The sequence below is a fragment of the Podarcis liolepis genome, assembly GCF_965112155.1.
Source record: "Podarcis liolepis genome assembly, chromosome: 8".
Classification (NCBI taxonomy): Eukaryota; Metazoa; Chordata; class Lepidosauria; order Squamata; family Lacertidae; genus Podarcis; species Podarcis liolepis.
In genome coordinates, this window is record NC_139560.1 from 89626535 (window position 1) to 89639228 (window position 12694).

General features: G+C 42.5%; 1 protein-coding gene and 1 long non-coding RNA gene across 2 annotated transcripts in view; both read left to right on the forward strand.

Moving 5' to 3' along the window:
* The window catches only part of LOC310713831 (uncharacterized protein), a gene marked incomplete at its 3' end in the record, with an annotated part of 476441 nt that overhangs the window by 276229 nt on the left and 187518 nt on the right, over positions 1-12694 (forward strand). The gene's annotated exons all lie outside the window — the stretch shown is intronic.
* On the forward strand, positions 7444-8268 carry LOC310713794. The gene is made up of 2 exons (XR_014529465.1): positions 7444-7580; positions 7611-8268. It is a non-coding gene; the product is annotated as an uncharacterized lncRNA (long non-coding RNA).

The window sequence follows — 12694 nt, forward strand, 5'->3', positions numbered from 1 at the left end:
TTCGGCCAGAATGGTTTTTTTTAAATTAATAGTTTTTTATTTGACTTGTAACTTCTTCCATGCACATACAAAGAATAAGAAAGACAGACATTTAATAAACCAGAAAACATAGCAGGAGTGGGTGGGGGAGAAGGAATGTATGTGAGTTTAATAAAGTGCCTTTATATTCTGGCCTGTGGTGCCCTGGCCTCTAAAGGAGCAGCAAGGTCATCTCTGCTTGCGAGACCTCCAAAATGTAAAAAAAGGGCAATGCTCCCAAGAGGAAAGTTATGTTATTTGTAGTGCACTGCATTCTGGAAATTTCATGTCCTCTTGGTTTGGTTAAAACAGGGTGGATTCTGTGGGATTTACACCATATGTCAATTGCATTCCAAAATTGCTGCTTTTAGTCAGCTGCACACTTGCCGTCCAATATTGATCAGAGTTAATGTGCTTTGCAAATTAGGGGTGGATACAGTGCCTTTGTTCATAATAGATATTGTCATTCATTTAGAATATTTTAAAAGTGAAGCCCGTTATAATGGGAAATTAAACCCCTGCTAGTCATTGTTAATGAATTTTCTAATGTTTCCTGGATCCCATAATTGAGAGGAAATCCATACTTATTACAGCCTAATATAAATAAGCGGAGAGCCCATTCATATGGAAATAGTTGGGTGGCAGGAGTGAAGCTTTGGCCGCTTTAAGCTAATTTCTTGCACAGCTAATCAAAAATCGAACAGCAACTAGCTGTGCAAATCAATATATATAGCTGGGTTCAAAGAATGGCTACTGATACTGTGGCTAGAAGACATTTTAAGCTTCTGTTCTAAACAACAGAGCGATTTCGTAAAAATAAAGATGTTTAGCAAAGGGTGTTGTATCCTACTCAAAGCACTATTGAAATAAGTCTAAATAATCTGCTTTCTCCATGCATACCTGCAGCTGGCTGGCCACCACCCTCTCAGTCACCTGGCTCCAGAAGGAAATGCTAGAGACTGGCCAGTGGTTTCCTAAGACCTCAGGATGCAGGGAAGGCCTCTTCGGAGGAGCCTTACCACTGCCACTTTCAGGTCCTTGGATATAACTCCATCCTGTAATAAGGCCTTGATCTATCTGACCAATCTATTCCTACGATATTTTATCAGCCATGATGGGTAGGGATCAAGAGGGCATGTGGCTGGTCTCACTGTCACAAGCTGCAACAACTGAAACAACAGGTCAAACTTCTGCGGTGCTTGCAGGAGCGCTAGTGGGCCTGAACAAATGGTGGTCTCAAGCTCAGAATGGACCCATGGGATCTTACACTCAGGGTGCTCCACACATCTGTTATAACAGACTATTGAATGGAGCTTTGTTTACAATGGGACATTGGTCCATTACTGCATAACCAGCCAATTTACCACTAGATGGTCCACAAAGGACACAATAGATACGCATATATATTCTCTCTTTGTTGTCACCACTGCCAAGATGCTTAGCATGCCTACCTCCATTTGGTTAGCTCTGAGGCTTGCACTACCTATGCTCCCACCCCTGCTCACCTGCCCATTTCTCTGTAATGCACACCAAGTTAGCCACTTCATCCATGGTCAGATCGTGGATAAGAGTTGCTTTATTATGGACTGACCTGGTATTTAGTAGCAGCAGCAGCAACAGGTAGTAGGTAGGGCAGGTCTGAATGGCTACCCAAGTTCCTACAGCAGGTGGTTGAGTAGGGTTGACCAACATCAAGTGTCTACCACCCCTTCCCTTAGGATGATGTTGGCTACCTATCATTCCATGCTTCCCCTTCCCCAAGATCCTGGTAACAGGCACCCACCTGTTCCTTTTGACCCAGGCACAGATGCTGGATTTTGTTTCTTTGTTTCTTGTGTTAAGTTTTCTCCACCCAAGGCAAGTGCTGAATCCCACTGTAGGAAAGCTCAATACCCCCCCCCCCGCACCTCCAGTTAGGAGGAGTGTGAAGAATAAAACTGCATCCCAATTTGCAGGAATATATTGTACTCAGAATGAAGGAGTACAACTACCTGTGAAAAGTGCAAAGGCGTTGAGCCACCTGTTGACAACTTCAACCTTTGCTCCAAGCCACCCTGTCCCTGAACCTCCATTGTTGTGTTTCCTTTTATCTCATTATTTTTGTTGTATTTTGGTGTCTTAAATTTGTAGACCACCCTGGAGGCCTTTCACAGGCTAAAAATCAGGCTATAAATTTTCAAAAACAAGCACAGAATGTTACCTGCGAGGCCCAAACTAGATGCAATGGTATCTCTGTGTGTTTCTCAGCTTGTCTGTTAGTTGAACTGTGTCCTGCTGACCACATTTGTCTTTTTCCTGAATGTTTGTACTTCAGATTTCACTTCCCTATTATCATGCAGGGTACATCATGGAGAATACAGCACAATGCACTCTATGGTTTAGTCAGACATTTGTCGGAGCTCAAAGTTTAGGGACAAATGAGGCTATAAAAGACTCGGCAGCAGTACAGTAAAAACAACAGCAACAAACCAGGAGGCAGGAAGGCGTCAGGCTCTTACTTCCTTGGAATAAAGAGCTTGACAAGACCACTCTGTATACTAACGCCAAATAAAGTGGCCGAGATGTACAAAAACATGTCAAGTAAATGCTGGAAAGCAGATAAATGCATCATTCTTCCATATGTGGTAGACATGTAAAAAAGCTAAAGGCTTTTGGGAAATGATATATAATGAAATGAAGAAAATGTTTAAATGGGCTATTTCCAAAAGACCAGAAGCTTTCCTTATAGGTTTAATAGGGACGGAACTTCCAGAGAAGACAGCTAGAATATTATATGCACAGAAATGGAAAGAAGAGAAGATTCCAGCGAAGGAGGAGTAATGAACTATGCAGAAATGACAAAGCTGACAGTGAAATTAAGAAATCAAAATGATGAGATTTTTATAGAAGAGTGGAGGCCTTTCATGGGCCATTAAAAAAAATTGCAGTCAAATAATAATAATAATAATAATAATAATAATAATAATAATAATAATTTTTATTTATATCCTGCCCTCCCCAGCCAAGGCCGGGCTCAGGGCAGCTAACAAGCAATAATAAAAACAAGTTGAATGAATACAACTTAAAAACAAGATTAAAAATACAACACTAAAATACTGCAACATTAAAATATTAAAATGCAGCCTCATCACAGGAGGAGAAAGGAAAAAGAAAAAAGAAAGAGGGGGAGGGAATCAAATTGGCTCCAAGCCAAAGGCCAGATGGAACAACTCTGCCTTACAGGCCCTGCGGAGAGAAATCAGATCCCGCAGGGCCCTGGTCTCATGAGGCAGAGTGTTCCACCAGGCCCGAGCCAGTGTTGAAAAGGCCCTGGCTCTGGTTGAATCTAATCTAACTTCCTTAGGGCCCGGGACCACTAGGGTATTGCTATTTATGGACCTTGAAGCTCTCCGTGGGGCGGGGCCACCAGGTGGCGTTGGAAGATGGCCGACAATAACATCTCTCTGACCCATACGAGGTACTAAGGGGCTGCTATAGGAAGTATGCAGCCTTCCTTTTGCTCCCCCAGGATGTGGGGGAGTGCTGTCCTGCCAGCGGTGTTCACAATGCACCCCCTGAAATGAGTGATGGGGGTGCTGAACACTTGGCACAGGCCCTCGGTGAAGTCAGCTCTTCTGGACGCCGATTCCAATTAGCACGTGCTGGTTTCTGCAGCTTGGAATTATAATTGGAAACATACGATTGGAAAGGAAGCTGAAAGCACATACATCAAGTAAAGCTCGACCGATAAGGCTGCTGATTTATGGATCTCTGCGACCAGGAGTGACGGACGGATAAGCAAATCTTCTGATGAACTACCATAAGGAGACTGTATGTTTGGAATGAAGGGGGGGTGGAGGAAAAAAAACTTTTTTTCCTGCATGATGTGACATTAATAACCCTTCACCCCAGAAAGAAATAAGATCGTCGCGTTTCTATGAATCACAGGCAGGATTTTAAGAACTATGTGGGAGGAAAGAAGACTGGAGAATGGTGAGAAAAGAGGAAAATTTTTATGACGCAGTTAAAAAATGGCGTCTTGCCAGGACAGGTCTGCCGGAGGAAGAAGGACTGGGGGAGGAGAATCAGGATTGTTTGATGAAAAGGAATGCTGGAATGGTAGTTTGACCTGACAGAACCCCCAGACTCATTTGATTTATTCGGTAAGCCTGAGAAAAATAAAGGACAGATCGGAGATTAATTTTGTTTATGGAAGCGTTGTACAGAGGCTGTCCCGGATCGATATGATTTTTGGAAGAGTACAAAACCCACATAGAATGCCAGTTTTCAACCTGCTTCTGAAAATTATCAGAGATCGCAAAGAAAGGAATTTATGATAACAACAGGAAGGGAAAGGAAGTAATAAAGCTCTATCCGGATCAAACTGGACAGAACTGTTTAATTAATGCAGTAAGAAAAGTGATGCTGTTTTGGACTCGAGCCGAGCTTGATGTATGGGTACCCCCAACAAAATTTAAAATTTGGCTGTATAATTTGGAATAAATGTGATATTGTGGCATCTGAATATAGACTGCATTTTTAATCAAGGCATATATTGGCTTATATCTTGATCAGGTTCCTAAATTAAAGAGAGAGCTTAAAGATTTTCAAAAGTTTCATGCCAGGCAAGAAGGCCAGCTGTTTAAAGAACACAGGCAATGTTTTCCTCCTAGACAAGGGCCCCCCCCTTGATTTATAGCAGAAAACAATTCTCAAAGTCGTAAAAGCTGGAATTACAGACTGAGAGGGAGGACACTGACCCTACATGTTACAGAAGATAAAAGGGCATAGACCAAACATAATTAGGAATGAGTAAATAGTAAAATAAAACCGTTAAACTTGAGCCACAGGACAAAAGGCCAAGAGCACATGGAAACAAAGCAACCGGCTGGAGAAGGGGGGGAGTGTAAACAGGGGAAGAGGCTTTTTTCCCTATTTTATTTTGAGGCTGTAAACTGTTCCTTCCTTGTTACTTTTAGGAAGTTTATCCTTCTAAAAAGCTATCTATGATAATGTATTAAATATATTGGCTTAAATGTAATTATGCAAAGGATTTAGAAAGTAACAAATTTAGATGTTAGATTCTTATTTCATAGAATCATAGAGTCCTAGAGTTGGAATAGACCACAGGGGCCATTGAGCCCAGCCCCCTGCCAGACAAGAAGACGCCATCCGAGCAGTCCTGATATATATGGTTGTCAGACATTTGTTTGGAAACCTTCAAATGAAGGAGATCTTTCAATGTTGATGTGAAACTCAAGATCCTTGACATATGTTTAAGATAAAAATTTAAGATTAACCATTTGTTTTAGAAGGCAATAGGGCAAGGAGGGCAAGAGGTGAGCTGGTAATTAAGATTCCTTGTTGAGACACATGTAAGATATATTAATACTTATTTGTCATTTTATATAGCTCTTTGTGTTCCATATAAGGACAGGAGGATATGGGTATATCTTTTTGTGATTGGTCATACCAATCAGCCAATAGGAATTTCAACCAGGCTGATGGGACAGAGGCAGCCACAGGAGGAGCAAAGGGGGCTGGATTAAGGGAATATAAGTGCTGGCCATAATGGCAGGAGAGCAGGCCAGAGCTTAGTAACCATATACCACTGTGCCTCTCATTTATTTGTCTGACAAATAAATTATTATTTTAATTTCTCTGTTGCTGCGTTGAACATTTCATTCCAGCTAAGCGTTAACCACAAGTAGGGTGCTACATTTTATGGTGCCTGCGACTCGGATAAGTGGTCTGCTGGAACGCAGCCCCTTCGCCTCACTGGACGGGGTACAAGAGAGAGGACAACTGTGCCTACCCAGCGCGCACTGGAAAAATTTTTTCCAGGGGAACGCAGCAGTCTCGTCTGTCTGATACCCTGCCCACTGACGGCGACGGACCGGGGGGGACCAGAGAAATAAACAGGGAACCAGCTAAGGGTAAGTGCACTAAGGGGTTTTGGCCCTCCAATTAATTGGGAGGAAGAGAAGTCCTGATCAAACTTCTGCGTCTCAGTAAAGGGGAACTGAGTACGCTAGGTGGCTGGGTACATCAGATGGTGATCTGGTGTAGGGAAAAGGGAAGATTGGGAGGTAGTGTGTGGTGAAGTATCTGGCGCATTGCATGTGTGAGAAAGTACAATGTGTAGCTGACCTAAGTGTGGAGTGAGTACTACTTCGTTTCCCAGTAAGGTGTGTGTGTGAGTGTCTGAGTGGATACTTCACAGGGCCATACAATGGGAGTTGGGGGTTCAAAGGGGGGAAATACACCTTTTGAATGTATGTTAAATAATTTTAAGAAAGCCTTCTCAGGGGCATATGGAGTCAAAAATGACGCCAGAACGCTTGAGAACGTTATGTGAACTAGAGTGGCCAAAAGAAAATACTGAATGGCCATTTCAGGGAACCTTTGATATAAATTTAGTAAGCAAACTTTGGTCTAACATCGCCAAAGAAACTGGAGGGTGCCCAGAACAATTTTCATATATAGATTCTTGGCTGAGCACATTAAATAAAAATCCTCCATGGATAAGGGAATGCAAAGTCCAACGATGCAAATTATTGGCTGTAAAAGCCAAAGCTAGGAAAGGAATCTTGCCAAATAAACTCAAACCTATTTTTGAGGGACCAGAGGAAGAGGTGTTTCCACCTCCACCCTATGCTCCACATCGAAGGGAGCCTAATTCAAACCCTCCACCAGTTGTAACCCCAAGGCAAGAAAGTGGAATGAATAATGGGGCTGGAGTCACAGAACTTGATTCCTTGATAGATTATGATAAATATCTTCAGGAGGCATTGGAGTCCTATAATGAAGCCCAAGCAGAAGTGGTTATTCCACCTGTGAGTCCCAGTAGAACTCCATCTACAGTCTCCTTTAATGGAACAACTAATTGCCCACCCCAAACCCCTGTACATCCAAGTCCTAGAGAATTATTACAGAAGTTACAGGGAGACCTTAATCGGTCAGCAAGCAATACAGCCAGGCGTATAAAGCTGCTAAAAGAACGCCTTGGGACAGATACCATCCCCTATGATTTGAGGCCCCTAGAGCAAAGCGAAGAAAAAGGTCACGTAGTAGCCCCTCTCAGAAGAGTATTTGATGCACTTGAGGAGCCCGTGCTGGTTAATGGGCAACCCGGACCACGGCCACCTCGAACTTCGACCCTGCAATATATTCCATTCACAACTACGGATCTGATGAATTGGAAAACACCCCATCTGTCGCAGAAAAACCTCAGGCTATGATGGACTTGGTGACTTCAATAGTAAATACTAATAGTCCTACTTGGACAGGTTGTCGCCAGCTCCTGAATACTCTCTTCACCACTGAGGAAAGGAGAGACATAATTGAAAAGGCACAGATATATTTGCGTGAGCAGGCCAGAGTGGGAAATATTTATAATATTGACCGTCATCTCCAGGAAAACTTTCCCTTGGAAGATCCTAATTGGGATCCAAACAATGCAATTCACCTGGCCAGGCTTACCACCTACCGCCAGACGCTTGTGCAAGGTATCTGCAGGGCATGCCAGAAGCCCACTAATATGTCTAAAGTCTCAGGAGGGTAGACGTGTTACCCATAACACTGTTTCGTGTTCGGTGCACACCCACAAAAAGACTTAAGTTGTCACCTTTTGAGCTCCTGTATGGGAGGCCGCCCTCCTTTGTTCAGGATATTCCAACTGATCTCAAACAAATAGGAGACCATGTGACACAGGGATAAGTGCAATCTCTCTCCCGTGTTTTTGTCTCTCTCCCGTGTTTGTTTGTTTTTTTTTATCTTAACAGGTGGGCCCTCGAGCGCACGCCGTGCAGCATTGCCGTGCCGATTCATCAGCTCCAGGCTGGCATAGCATATGGGTGAAAGAGTGGAAACGTGATCCACTTGCACCTAAGTGGCGTGGACCTTACACCGTCCTGCTCTCTATTCCAACAGCGGTGAAGGTAGCTGAGGTGACCCCCTGGATTCATCACTCCCGTTTGAAGAAGTCCGAAGGCAGTTGGACGTGCAAAGGTGACCCCTCTAATCCTTTAAAACTGACTCTCTCCAAAAACCCCTGTATCTAGCCCTACGGGGAACGGGCTAGGTCACGGGCAACATTAGACGACCGGCCTGCTGCAGCCACAACTTGGAAGCTGGCTGACCTGCGCACGCCTGAAGCTTGAGGAGCGTCTGAACCAGCGACTGTGAAAGGGAAGATTCTCTTATACAATTGATTGACTGCCCCCTTGTGGAACAATTATCAGAGATATTACACATTGGGGATCCTTGGGATATATGTTTTGGTCTTGGTGGTTCCCCATTTCTGTCACTGGGGGAATTATATTGGGACTAATATTTATGCTATCACAATAAGGTAATCTTTTGTGGAAGGAATGCATATGTTAGACATCAATATGATTTTATTATTAATCCTGATCCCTTGGGAAGGGGAAGGGTCCTTGAATCTGACCAAATTTGCTAAATATGGATTCCACTATGACCACAATATGTGGGTAGGTTTAGCTGAAATGGTAGCCAGTGTTGCAAATAGGACCAATTGCCTTGTTTGCTCTCTTGGGCCAGATGATTCAGAGGGAGGTATGCCCTTATTACCAATACCATTAAATGCCATTGGTATGGTAAGCGAAATACCACACCAAACAGAAATACAGAATTTCCCCGGATGGAACTCAACTAAACCATTACGAGTTATACCTGTACAAGGGGAATTCTGTGTACATAAATCATCAGATGCAGCTGATCCTCCCATGGTAGGCTCTTCTCATTGCCACTATACTTGGGATTATATTAAGAATACCTGGGCACACGGTACTACCTATCGAACTCGGAATACCTTGCCCTGTGCACCTCCTTTTATTCATGCATGGAAAGTGGTATGGAACATAACTGTGACAGAAAAAGGCAATCTAGCATACCGCACTGTGAACTCTCTACCTCTTTTGCTATTTCGCCTTCTGTACTCCACGTACCAAAAACCTCAGACCCGATGGTTGTGGTGGATATGTGGAGAATGGGCATACAAGAAACTCCCTTCCAAATGGAGTGGGACTTGTTTCCTGGGATGGGTATTACCACCAATGTGGATTATGCCCACTAATTTGGCCAAGCGTACACGAAGAAACGCTGATATTTCTCATATAGCAGGAGGAAGTACCCAAAGTTGGAGCGGTACTGATGATTGGCCACCAGAGCGCATTATAGCCTATTATGATCCTGCCTCCTGGAATCCTGGTGAGCTCATACAAGGGGCACGGGATCCTATTTATAATCTAAACAGAATAATTCGATTGCAAGCAGTAGTGGAACTTGTAACCAATGCAACGGCCCAGAGTTTGAGACTTATTGCACAACAGTTGGATGAAAGTAGAGCCGCTATTTTGCAGCTGAAAATGGGAATGGATTATGTACTTGCCAGGCAGGGAGGCCTGTGTGGAGTCTTGAACTTGACAGGGAATGCCTGTTGCTTTAACATTTCTGATAATGGTGAGGCAATCCGTGTGTTGGCCACAAAGATGGAGAATATAGCACATGTCCCAGTACAAACATGGGAAGGATGGGATATGGGATGGCTAACCAATTGGTTACCCAATGTCACAGGACTCAAAGGGATACTATTGTCTTGCTTGTTTTTCTTGACGGTAGTGGTAATGGTTTTATGTATGATGCCATGTATCATTTCATGTTTTAGAAGTACAATTAGCAAGATGATTTCGAATGAAACTCTACCTCATATCATGGCCCTATACAGAGCTTTAACTCAGGAAGATCAAGCTATCAAGGACGCTTGGTAGCAAGGTCCTTGAGCTTGAAAGGGGGGAATGTGGCATCTGAATATAGACTGCATTTTTAATCAAGGCATATATTGGCTTATATCTTGATCAGGTTCCTAAATTAAAGAGAGAGCTTAAAGATTTTCAAAAGTTTCATGCTAGGCAAGAAGGCCAGCTGTTTAAAGAACACAGGCAATGTTTTCCTCCTAGACAAGGGCCCCCCCCTTGATTTATAGCAGAAAACAATTCTCAAAGTCGTAAAAGCTGGAATTACAGACTGAGAGGGAGGACACTGACCCTACATGTTACAGAAGATAAAAGGGCATAGACCAAACATAATTAGGAATGAGTAAATAGTAAAATAAAACCGTTAAACTTGAGCCACAGGACAAAAGGCCAAGAGCACATGGAAACAAAGCAACCGGCTGGAGAAGGGGGGGAGTGTAAACAGGGGAAGAGGCTTTTTTCCCTATTTTATTTTGAGGCTGTAAACTGTTCCTTCCTTGTTACTTTTAGGAAGTTTATCCTTCTAAAAAGCTATCTATGATAATGTATTAAATATATTGGCTTAAATGTAATTATGCAAAGGATTTAGAAAGTAACAAATTTAGATGTTAGATTCTTATTTCATAGAATCATAGAGTCCTAGAGTTGGAATAGACCACAGGGGCCATTGAGCCCAGCCCCCTGCCAGACAAGAAGACGCCATCCGAGCAGTCCTGATATATATGGTTGTCAGACATTTGTTTGGAAACCTTCAAATGAAGGAGATCTTTCAATGTTGATGTGAAACTCAAGATCCTTGACATATGTTTAAGATAAAAATTTAAGATTAACCATTTGTTTTAGAAGGCAATAGGGCAAGGAGGGCAAGAGGTGAGCTGGTAATTAAGATTCCTTGTTGAGACACATGTAAGATATATTAATACTTATTTGTCATTTTATATAGCTCTTTGTGTTCCATATAAGGACAGGAGGATATGGGTATATCTTTTTGTGATTGGTCATACCAATCAGCCAATAGGAATTTCAACCAGGCTGATGGGACAGAGGCAGCCACAGGAGGAGCAAAGGGGGCTGGATTAAGGGAATATAAGTGCTGGCCATAATGGCAGGAGAGCAGGCCAGAGCTTGGTAACCATATACCACTGTGCCTCTCATTTATTTGTCTGACAAATAAATTATTATTTTAATTTCTCTGTTGCTGCGTTGAACATTTCATTCCAGCTAAGCGTTAACCACAAGTAGGGTGCTACAATATGATAATGTGATGTGATTGGCCTGTTAATAAAGATTATTAAAAAAAAGAAAGAAGCTCTCCGTGGGGCAGACTGGGAGAGGCGGTCCCGTAGGTACCAGGGTCCTAGGCTGTAAATGAAATCGCAGGCAAGATTTGAGATAACAGCAGCAGAAGAAAAATGACAAAATAATTGCAACAGAGAAACTTTTGGTAATAGATAAAGATATAATGCAGTAGAAAAGGTTTGAGTAAAAACACTGGAGGTGAGGGTGGAAACAATGTAATTGATTTAAAGGGTATTGTGAAAATGTTTGAAAAATTTCACTAAAAAATTATATATAAAAAGACCACTTTTAGTACTGACTGGACATAGGTTAATGATTAACATTGTTTATTGGAAAAGAAGCATCTATGCCCCTAAAGCTCACCCTGGAAATCTTTAGACCTTAAGTTATGGACAGCATTGGCCTTTGGTGTGTTTTTGTTTTGCACGGGGGTGATTCTATGCATTCACTTGACAACATATATAACCTTTGATCCCTGCAACACATTAGCAGAAATAATTCACCCATAACATCCACGCTTTTTATGAAGACTGTACCGTGCCAGGCAAAGGACACCCTTCACCTTCCACAGATCCCATTGAACTGTTATTTCTTTATTTAAAATTGTCTGTCCACTCTAACAACAACAACAACAATTTATTATTTATACCTTGCCCATCTGGCTGGGTTTCCCCAGCCACTCTGGGCGGCTCCCAACCAAATATTATTAACACAATACAGCATTAAACATTAAAAACTTCCCTAAACTTCCCACACAGAGTGTGGTTAACAACATAATGTTATTATTTTACTTTATTATTTCTTAATTTATATAACACTCAATGCCAAAATAGGATTCAACGTGGTTTACAAAGTATAAAATCCAAGATATTCAGACCATTAAAATATAAATAGCTATAATTAAAACACACAATAAAACAGTACCATGAAACTAATTAAACGATTCAAAACAGGAGACTCAGGCTGAGAAGTGAAGAAAATACCTGTACAGTTGTGCCCCGCAAGACGAATGCCTCGCAAGACGAAAAACTCGCTAGACGAAAGGGTTTTTCGGTTTTGCGTTGCTTCGCTAGATGAATTTCCCTATGGGCTTGCTTCGCAAGATGAAAACGTCTTGCACTTTTTTCTTAAAGCCGCTTGAAGAGGCGCAGTTGCGACAGACCGTGCTTCGCAAGACGAAAAACATCGCAAGACGAAAAGACTCAGTGGATTTGTAACTGGCTGACTGACCGAACCCAAAGGGTGCTCATCAATGGTTCCTCTTCATCCTGGAGAAGAGTGACTAGTGGGGTGCCACAGGGTTCTGTCTTGGGCCCGGTCTTATTCAACATCTTTATCAATGACTTGGATGATGGACTCAAGGGCATCCTGATCAAATTTGCAGATGACACCAAATTGGGAGGGGTGGCTAACACCCCAGAGGACAGGATCACACTTCAAAACGACCTTGACAGATTAGAGAACTGGGCAAAAACAAACAAGATGAATTTTAACAGGGAGAAATGTAAAGTACTGCACTTGGGCAAAAAGAATGAGAGGCACAAATACAAGATGGGTGACACCTGGCTTGAGAGCAGTACATGTGAAAAGGATCTAGGAGTCTTGGTTGGCCACAAACTTAA